The sequence below is a fragment of the Pinus tabuliformis genome, chromosome X (assembly GCF_031772625.1).
Source record: "Pinus tabuliformis cultivar Carrire ecotype Pingquan chromosome X, CPIR1, whole genome shotgun sequence".
NCBI lineage: Eukaryota > Viridiplantae > Streptophyta > Pinopsida > Pinales > Pinaceae > Pinus > Pinus tabuliformis.
Window position 1 is genome coordinate 725,955,066 of NC_142308.1, and position 11,018 is coordinate 725,966,083.

The 11,018-nt window shown below is 40.4% G+C and overlaps 1 pseudogene; it reads left to right on the forward strand.

Moving 5' to 3' along the window:
• The first annotated feature begins 8,086 nt into the window (after positions 1-8,086).
• Positions 8,087-9,710, forward strand: LOC149141995 (dolichyl-diphosphooligosaccharide--protein glycosyltransferase subunit 1B pseudogene; annotated as a pseudogene).
• The last annotated feature ends 1,308 nt before the right edge of the window (positions 9,711-11,018 follow it).

The window sequence follows — 11,018 nt, forward strand, 5'->3', positions numbered from 1 at the left end:
CTTTACCATTACGGCAGATATCGAGTGCAAGCTCGCATAGATGCTAGGGCTCTAGGCACTGAGGCAGGGATTTGATCCTCACAAAGAAGCATCGGAAGATCGAATGCAGCAGGTCCAGCAAACTACAAAACAGTGCATTGTGAACCTCTGAGCAGTGTGGGACAAGTTGGATGGGCTCCACGCCAGAGTGAATCGAAGATGAATCACAATGTTTATGTTGGGGTCCTGTTGGGCATCATATCCCCCTACAAAATGTTTTTGGGCACAGAGCCCAGGTTTTTATCAAATGTATTGTAAGACTCTGTGAATTACAGGCGCAGAGCGCGAAGTATAGGTTGAGTCATAGGGTTGTCCGCCCTAATTTTTGTAATGTAATGTAATGTCAGGTCAGCCTACCCATGGTCCATAGACCATGGGATTGTATAAATAGAGTGAGGTTCTAATTTGCCAAGCTAAGAAGGACAAGAAGCGAAGAACAAGATAGAGCATAGAGTAAGAGTCTAAGTGTATTGGGTTGTAGTAGTAGGAAGAGGCTCTGTATCTGAGTGCGCAAAGGCCTAGTAGAGTCTGTAGCTGAGTGCGCAGGGCAGTGTCGAGTCTGTAACCTTGAAAAAAGAATAATAAATAGAAGTTGATTCTAATTTCTGTGCATATGCTTGTCTATTGCATTCTATACATTTAGAGTTACATAGATAAGTTAAGTAATTAGAATATAATAGGTTAATAGTTAGGAACCTGGGTAATAATATAGATTTCACCCCGAGTAGGGACCGCCAGAAGCTCATCAGACATCCCCAAGGTGTGGAAACCTCATTCTAGCACCCTCCCATACTACTTCGGGTGAGACCTTAGTCCATGCTCTGCCGACTGTTGCCAAAAGGGCCAGTAGTATAGGGATTTGTTTGGCTAAATCACCTTTGAACCTGGGTTAGGCCCAAACAAGCCAACAAAATGCTTTGATAGCATGCCTATAGTAGGAAAACATGCAGCTAAAGGTTGACAGGATACCTCAAGAGAAACATATCATGAAATTACAAAAGGAGATTAAAGGTAAATCAGTGATAGAGGCAGAGGAACATTAAGGTCAAGTAGCAAAAAAAAAATCAAGGAGAAAAGGCCCTGAGAAAGCACTTCATCAACAAAGGAAGTAGATCATGGTGAATGATCTTATTGACAGAGAAATTGATGAAGACAAGGAATATTGGCTAGGAAAATTTAATGATAATTTAGAGAAGCTTCTTAAGAAAGCCAACAAGGAAAAGAGACTTCAAAAGCATGTGGCTGCCCATTATTCCACAAAGAACATGATTTTGAAGGTCAAAGTCAAGCAAATAAAAGCAAGGCTAAATAAAACACTATTCAAGAGAAAAGGGACGAAAAAATTATATTTGATTTATGATGCATCCCTTATAGCATATAATATCACGTGGTGGCCTTGCATATCAATTTCGATTAATTTTGGAAGAAATTTTGTTTTTTGAGAATTTTTGCAGTTTTGGCACAGTTAGCCTGCAAAAAGCATAGCGTGGGCCATGCTACGATTTCTCTGAGGAGTTCCAATGGGAAAAATATTTACATGGTTGGATATAATTTTCCTTCTACATCAATGTTCAACACTTGGTTTCCTCATTCATCGGCTTTTACAGGGAGAAAATGCCCAAAAACCACCTAAAAAACACCTTTCTGCCTTGTTTTTGGAGGCCACGCTATACTTTTTTACCAATATTGGGAGAATCACTATTTGAGGGGTTAAAATTGGTCTTTTTTAGTGCTTGAGGACTCCATTGTGTAGTAGAGAGAAAGAGATTTCCAATTAGATATCATGAGCTCAATTTGGAGTTCAGGAAGGCCTCCAAAAGTGGCCTGCAAGTTCACGCTACGCTTTTTGCACTCCATGTTGCACTTTTCACAAAATTTGTTCTGCTCTTTCGAGGAGACTGTTTTCTTTAGTAGTTCGACCTAGTTTGACCTTTTCACTCATGTAAATGATGTAATTGAGTAATCCGAGTGTAAATATGATGTAATAATAGGTGGTTAGTCTTTGTAATCTGTTTTGATGTAAATTTGGCCTCATTTATGAGAGTGGTTGGAAGTCAAAGTTATTTGAAGAAGTTGTTTTTAACTTTCCTAGACAATAGGATTTGGTTAGAACACCTCATGGAGTAGTTCCTAGAGTCATGGATTTGACCCCTGAGAGTGGGGAAATGTTGTTGTGGTGTTTATGTATTAGTTTCTCATTCATAGAACAAGTTGGACTTGAGAGGAGAGAACTATTGTAGCTTGTACTTGGACATTTTTTGGAAATCAAAGGATACAATTTGCATCTATTATCCAGGAATTCATGTGCAGTAAGTTTGTGATGTTTTTTTTTCTCTATTATCACTTTGTATGAAATATATTCATTTTATCTTTCCATTCATCAACTCTTCAATAGTTTTCCTTACAGTTTATAAACATAATTCTTTACATTAAGCTCTGTTTTGATGGAAAATTATTATGTTACTTTCTCTCTTGCTTAATGAATTCATGTTTCATACTCATTAAGACCTTTATGCTTATTTTGAACACCATACTACACCGAAAAACCCTAAGATCCATCACAAAAGTATTTCTACCTTGCTCCTTCATATCTTTGTTGCTGTAACCCTTTGATCCTCTGACCTAGCTGCTTGGTTATTCTTCCTTATCCAGCAACAAAACCCTAAATTTTCCAAAACCCACCTAAGCCTAGCTATCTAGCCTAAAACCTTACATTCCAATCATCTCTTGACTGTGATTTCATAGAGAGATCTCTCTATGGTTTGGTAGGGCTAGCTACCAAACTAAAATCTTGGTCTGTGGTTACCACTATCGGTCTCCTCTCAGCCTGGGACATTGTGGAGGGTAACAGAGTGCCCCAACTCCTTAGGCATTAGCATCATAGCCTCCCATGCATCCAAATCCACAATAGCCATCGCCCCCTTAGGGTCCAGTGTATGCACAATAGAGTGTGAACAATCCCCAAAATTTGAATAAAAGGAATAAGGGGAAGGGTAAGCAGGGTAGTTAACCTAATCAACCCCAAGGGAAGCAGCCTAACAACAACAACCAGCAACAGGGAAACCAACCCAAATAGAACAAGGCTATTCGCATGAACAAGCCTTGTGCACGTTGTGGTGTACATTACCATTATATTCATGAGTGTCCCTTATTACCTTAGATGCACCAAATGTGTGAAGCCCAAGCATCTTATAGAGGTCAACCACCCATGCAACAACCGCCTCAGAATCCTGCCCCATCTCAACCGATTATGCTTAAAAATTCTTTCCTTCAACAAGGATTTGTTGCTTCTTAACCTCAGTTGGGTCAAGCAGCCCACCATTCCCAACCTTCTTGTCCTGGTGGCTAGCATATCCTCATGATGAATTATGATGAGGCCAATACCTACGATGTCAACTTACAAACTCGGTCGCGTCAATATGACAAGCCATCGACCTCATTCGTAATTGAAATAAAAACCAAAGAATATATTAAGCCTCTTATGACAACAAATAGTTTGTTACAGATCTGTCATCCTAAAGTTCAGTCAATTCCCAAGATCCCCAATGGGCCGTTAAGCCGTAACACGACTTCTAACCAAGATTCCCACACATCCAGTATAGTAGATGACTTCGCACAATAATTCATTTCCATGTCAATGCTGGAGGTTATCCAATCATGCCGATATCAAAATAAAGCTCTACTAACTACTTCAGGAGCAATATATTCCTTTAGACGATGTTTGGTTGTCTTTCCTGTTGATGTGTCAGAACATCCTCCATTACCTCCATCTGTTGCTTTCCAAATAGTAGTCTACTTCCGTAATACGATCATACCCGATGCATTATTGATGAATTCACATCCACCTATGTGATTTCTTCTATTGTTTGGAAGCAACTCAAGTCACCTAGAATGGCCCCATCCACCATCACTTTACGTGCTTGGGACAGTCACCCATCCTAGCCTCTTGGCATGTATTGCAATTGTCTGGTGACTCTTGCAGGCAAGACTGCCAATGTCAACATTGAGTTTATTGATCCCCCTCTAGATTACAACATTCTCTTGGTTTACACATACAGTATGTCAGCTATCATGTCTAAGGTTTTCCACAATATGTGCTTCCCCCATGAAGGGAAGATCGTCACTCTCGATCAATTGACATATTACGAGCCATCATATGTCACTGTCAATGATTCCATTATCTCATCAATGTTTGGCATGTAGTCTACCACCCCTCTCATGGGTGTTTCACATGGAGTATACAAATATTCCACCTTGTTGGGTGCTTTCCCTGGTCCTCCCCCTCCCATCTGTGAGCCCAGCTCATTGAGTGTGCATGTTACAAGTGTCACAGGCTACTCAAAAGTAGTCTGGTACCTCTAGTCAACATCCATCTCCTCCACACTTTGTTGTTACCATCTTAGTTGAGCCATCTAGATCCACCCCTCTAAGACCTCCTCCTTTTGTCGGTGCCTCTCCTTTGTTCCACCACGAACTATTCCTCCATGTCTTAACTGTCTAGGAGTTGTTCCATTGGGAGATTACCCTGCAGGACAAATACCTTTCTTATTTCCTCCTCCTAGAATATTTTTTGTCCCTGTCATGGCCTTCTTGAGTCTCCCTAATATGACTTTGGGGATCCCAATCTGGTACATTGATCCGCCAGCGAGCACTCTGCCTAGTCAGGTTATACCATATCATGCTTTGACCCCAGTTCAACTGGTTCCTACAACCCTTGCCGCTTCTCCAGTTCCACCGCAACATCAATAGGTACCCACTCTTGTTGCAAAAGCATCTGGATAGGGGGGCAAAGCCCAGAAGAAACCTAAGGAAAAGGCTCCCCAAGCACCTCCAGCTCCTAAGCCTTCAAATTTGACACCTACATGAGCTTTGTGTGAGGTTGTTGGGCATGCCACCAATAAATGTCCTGAACTTCATCATCTCAAACCTTTGGTTCATGAAACATTTCTTGAGTCTAATATCCTTGAGGTCTAAGTTACCTTATCAGATTCAGCCAAGAGAGTTAAAAAATTACACACAAATCATCCTTCTGCCATGCGTGATCATTATGGTCATTGTTCCCATTGTTTCTGTCATCTCGACAAATTTTACGATTGCCTCCGTGTGCTTCACAATCTCAAGGCCACTCGTAGGGGATCCTCCACTCCTCTGCCTATGGATTATGATACCACTAGTACACCAAAAGATGGGGACTTTAATCCCACCATCGTGATCCCTCCTCCTAATGTCGAGATGACATACACCACAACCCATATCCTTTACCTACTGTATTCCTTAAGTTCTTCGTAGGAAAACCTTTTCGAGGTTTCTGCGTGTGCTTATATTGAACCTCCTTTATCGGAAACCCAGGTCTCAACATCAGTAGATTTGCCACCTACTAGCTCATCATCTAGCATTTCAAATGATGCTTATGTGAACCTTCTTTCTCATGATGATCCACCAGATAGTTCTGCCACATAATGTAGTCAATATTCCTCCCATCCCCCCTATCTTCCATTCTAATGAGGACATCATGGAAGCTATGACCACCCCTGATTTCCCTTGGGATGATAAGCACCATCGTTCATACTTCATCACATATTTGTGAACCCATAAGTTTACCCCCCATCTTACTCATGATGATCGACGATGTATCCGATACCAATCCCCTCGCTATCTTCTCATCGGCGATGGAATTTATTATCGTGATGTTGATCGTATCCTTCGTCATTGCCTCACTCGTCATTATGGATAAGACCTTACATCATTGATGAGGACTTCAGTAAGGAGGCATATCTCTTAGAGGATTTTGAAGGCCAACTTCATCCTAATCCTCACAATGCACTCTACCTCAAGAAATTTTACCCATAGCATATCCCATTGTTTTGTGTGTATTTATTTCTGTCATGCATTTAGGCAGGTTGCATCATCTCATTTTTTGTATTTTCCACATTTCATATGGATCCATCATCCACACTGTATATCGGTTTGGCCGATGGTGCAAGTCGCTTCTCCAGGAATCTAGCCTCAGTAGCATGGGCCATTTTCACCCCCTTGCATACATTAGTCCATTCTAACGGTGTGTGCATTGGATCTGCCACAAATAACCAAGAGAAATATGATGCACTGATAGGTTTGTTAGTCGATTCCCTCTCTGATCGCATCCTTCATCTTCATGTTCATTTAGATTCCTTGTTTCTTGTCATGCAATTGAATGGTGTGTATCATGTGCATAACCAAGTCCTATTTCGAAAATATCTACGAGTTAAGTTGTTGGTACATGAATTTGAAACCATTACTTCCAGTCATTTTCCTAGATCCCAACATAACTATGTAGATACCATTATAAACAATATTCCAGATTGGCATTTATCACATGTATACCACAGAAGACAACCATAACCAAAACAAATGGTGAACCACAATTGTCATATAAAAGATGCATAACCACATTATGTATCGACATATAAAAATAAATGTGTTTGGAGTCCACCACTCTAAATACATCCAGTACGCCCATAGCATATTGGGCAACACATAGGCCCCTACATCTCCTTATCATCCTTTGGAGGATCTTGTGCCAATTTGGGCCAATATGCTTGAATCCATTTTTTGAGCACTCAGAACACAATGGCGCTCCACAAACTCCTCCTGTTAGGGGCCATCATTGCCACCTTTTCATACCATATTAGTCCCCTCCATCACATATGATTGCGGGTAGTATCCCATGCTTGGGGGCATGATGGCTTTCCCTGGCCATCTTCTCAATTGATTAACATAAGTCTCAACCTAGATCCCATCGGATCTAGGTATGGTCGATTATCCTCCCATTCCTTGGATAGTTTGTCCTACCAGCCTCTCTAGCGAGCCATATTCACATCGCATATCGTAGACGTTTGATACCATATCTTCAAATATGATACTCTATGTCATACCACCTTTACCACATAGTTCCCATGTTTGACTTAGTGGGTTAGGATGATTATGGACCTCCTCTACTAATTTATTCCCATTTTACTCTTCCCTTAATTCTTCACCAGGAACCATCATTCCAAGAAGAATTAAGGCCATTTTTAGACAAGTAAGGTCACTTTCGTGAATGTCGCAGATCCAAATTCCAATGGTCGATTTTTCCGCTACAATCTCCACAAGATTTAGGGCATTTTTCTTCTCTCCAAATTCACGAAACCTTAATGTGAAATTCAATTAAATTGGATGGAAAATTCTTGTTTATAGGAAAACCCCCAGTTTATCAGTTGCCCATTGTGACCAAACCATAGCCCAGTTTGATGAATTGTTAGCACCATTGGAAAGCTCTCATTGAGCACTATAATGGGTCTCTATTCATTTTTGATGATTTGACACTTTACTTGTGTTATCACTGAAAATTCTGTTGCCAAAAATGTTTAGCCTAGCTTAAAGACAGGGTGTTTTCGCAGCGCATGAATTTTTTTTTTAGCAGTTTCGCAGCGCTACCTGTTTAGGTGGTTTCGTAGCGTGCTACGAAATTGGGGATTTGTTCGAGTTTTCAGTGGAGGCCCAAATCCTAGCATGCCTATTGTACAGAGTTTTGCTTCCCTCCAGAAATGCAGATGAGAGCAGTGACAGCGTTTTCAAGGAAGAAGTGCATTAAGCTCGTTTGTAGCAACACAGATTTGCTCAGTGCTCTCCCTGAGGCTAATACCTTGAAGATCCTTTCCTGGGACAATCGCTTTTCTCGAGTCAATGAAGTCCTTCTGATCCCAACTCAGGTTAATTATGTTGGAAAAGTAGCAAATATATATGAAGCTGGTTATCGACTAAGTGGTGGTGCATATATCATCTCCAAGTACATTGGGAATTCATGGTTGTGGGATCATGTTCGTGTCAGTGATGAGTTTTTGAAAAATGAAATGTATTTGCATTTAAGTATGCGCCTCATGTTCTAATCTTTGTGTATTGACCGAATACAAGGAACCAAACGAGATGTTGAGATTTGATAAACATTACCAGCTGTTCGTGCATTAGTTCCTCCACCGACAGAGAACATAGACACCTGGTTGACATTTGTTTTTCTTTGCCAGAAAAGGGGTTTTAGAAACGAGAGCGTGCTATACTTAACTTGGTTGATCTGATCTGATCTGGTGGGCAGGGCAGTGGCAATGGCAATGGCGATTCGTGGAGTGATCCCGTCAAATCTCAAGCATTCAGTGTTTGCATGTGTAGCGCTCTTGACAATATGCCATCTATGTCTGACGGCACCGTCATCGGAATTGGTGCTCCTAAAGGTGGATCGCCGGATTGACTTGACATCACACATTGTGCGGGTTGTTACATCCTTGAAGGTTGAAAATACTGGTTTGGGTACGACTTCAGAAGTTCTTCTTGCCTTTCCTCCTGACCAGGTTGAAAATCTGGCGTATCTGAAAGCAGCTGCCCTTGAAGGAAAGGGTAAAAATAAGGTTTCTGTTCCACTTATAGTAAGCCCTTCTCAATCAGAGGATGCACCTGGTGGTATAGTTTTATTTTCAATCTCTTTGGTGAAGGCACTAAAAAAGGGTGACACTGTAACTATAGAAGTGCTTTCAGTCTTCACACATTCAGTGAAGCTTTTCCCTGAAGAGATCTCTCAGGCACAAACTCAGCTTGTTCTTTATCGTGACAGTGCCTACTTTCTTTCTCCTTATCTAGTTAAAGTGCAAACTACAACCATCAAGACTCCAAGTCCTAGAATAGAATCATATTCCAAAGTTGATCCCACAAAATTGGTGGATACAGAACTTAAATATGGTCCATATGAGAATCTTGCTGCATTTTCATTTTCACCCTTTATTGTTCACTTTGAAGATAACCAACCATTTGCAGTTGTCAAGGAGCTGGTGCGAGAAATAGAAATTTCACATTGGGGAAATGTTCAGATAACTAAAAATTATCACCTTTTTCATGGTGGTGCTCGAATCAAAGGTGGCTTTTCAAGGATTGAATACCAAGCAAGACCCAATGCTAGAGGTGCATCATCTTTTAAGAGTCTAGTGGCAAGACTGCCACCTCGAGCACATTCGGTTTATTACCGAGATGAAATTGGGAATATTTCTACCTCACATTTGAACGCCGACTTTAGAAAAATAGAACTGGAAATTGAACCTCGATATCCTATGTTTGGAGGCTGGCAAGCCACTTTTACAATAGGCTACCGCTTACCTCTACAAGATTTTCTCTTCCAAGTAGCTGATGGCAGGCGTTATCTTAATATTGCTTTTGCATCTTCATTCAGTGATGTGGTCATTGATAAACTTATTGTGAAGGTTGCACTGCCAGAAGGATCTAAAGATCCTTATGCTTCTGTTCCCTTTTCTGCAGACCAACATCGGGAGATAAAGTACTCCTATCTTGACACTATTGGAAGGAATGTTGTGGTACTATCAAAGAAGAATGTGATGCCTGAACATAATGTGTTTTTTCAGGTTTATTATAAATTTAGTACCATTTCAATGCTAGCAGAGCCACTGATGTTGGTCACCGGTTTCTTCTGCTTCTTTCTGGCTTGCATATTGTATTCACATTCCGATTTTTCAATTTCAAAGTCATCAGTTTTACACCTTGCTAAACTACCAAGTAAGGAGATTGACAGTCGCATATCTCCTCATGAGAAGAAGCTTATTGTTTTGAAACAAGAGGTAGATGAGTTGTTGCAGGCAGTTGATGAGATATAACTGATGTCCAGTTAGTCTGATAGGTATAAAGTTCATTGAGAGGAAGGTTTTATTTTTTGTTATAATTGAGAATGAGCAGCTGTGCCGTTCTGAAAGATTTTATTATGAGAGGATGACTCTTCTTCCTAGCTTTTAATGTTGCAAAATTTAAATAGTTCGTATGTGAGGAGTTTAGAGGAAGACTGTGTTTTTTTTTCACACAGCAGTTTCGTAGCGCGCTACGAAACTGCTGTAGGTGATGTTTTCAATACAGAATAAACAGTTTGACCGGGAATGTTAGAAGAGAGACACCTGTACATCAATACAGCCTACAGCTCATCTGGAGACATGATGTTAGGTAGCAGCATTCCATACTTTGAGCTATTAAAGATTTGGGAACATGCTGCTACATTTTTGGAGGATGGTAGGAGACAGGAACCTTAACAATAGGTGTTTTGATCCTGATAATAAATGGTCCATCAGCGCTTACAGGTATCCAAAGTTAGCGTTCCTTGCATCTGTAGCTCAATCATCTTGAGCCTAACCAACAAAAGACAGCTGTCAAAGATCAAGAAAGGAATCAGGCATACGAGGAGATGAAGTTAGAGTTTTAGTGTGATTAGAACTCTTTGTAATTACAGCTCAATACTTTATGTATTTAATGAGTTTGTTTAAAAATAGATAAGGGTAGTTAATGATAGGTCATCGAGCTCCCCTCATGCTTGAGGAGGAGACTCGAAGTAGTGAAGTAGGTTTTCCTATATATAGTGAAAACTCTGATGTAATTGTGGTTGGAGATTTATGAAAAAACAGAGTTTTTATATTGGCTAATGTAAAAAGACTTTGACAGTAATAGAAAGATTACTTTTTCTTCCCAAGATTCATCTTGTGTTCAAAGGCTCAGAATATATGTGGTTTTGTCTTTATCCTTTCTGTTTTACAGCTCAATAGACATGCAATCACTCTGAATTCACCTCGTGCTCAGACTTCCTGTGTATGTTTATGAGTTGAGGTTCTTTTTGAGAAATGTTCTGAGTGTTTAAACATTATATGCCTTGGCTTCCATGATTGAGTAGTTAATAGTTTACTGCAGAGGTGTTTGACTCCATGAGCCCATTCGAAGAAGTGTTATTTTGTTGTTCCAACCAGCTTATTTTCATGTACTGTTTGAAGAGTTAGCCATCTTTTCTTGTCATTGATCCATATCAAAAATCTGTGAGAGAGCCCTCTATGACTAAGGAGGCTAAGCCTTAGTCTAAAGCCTGGTTTGAAATAGTTGCATGAGATCTTGCTAAGTAGCAGCCCTTAGTACACGATTTTGTGATAACA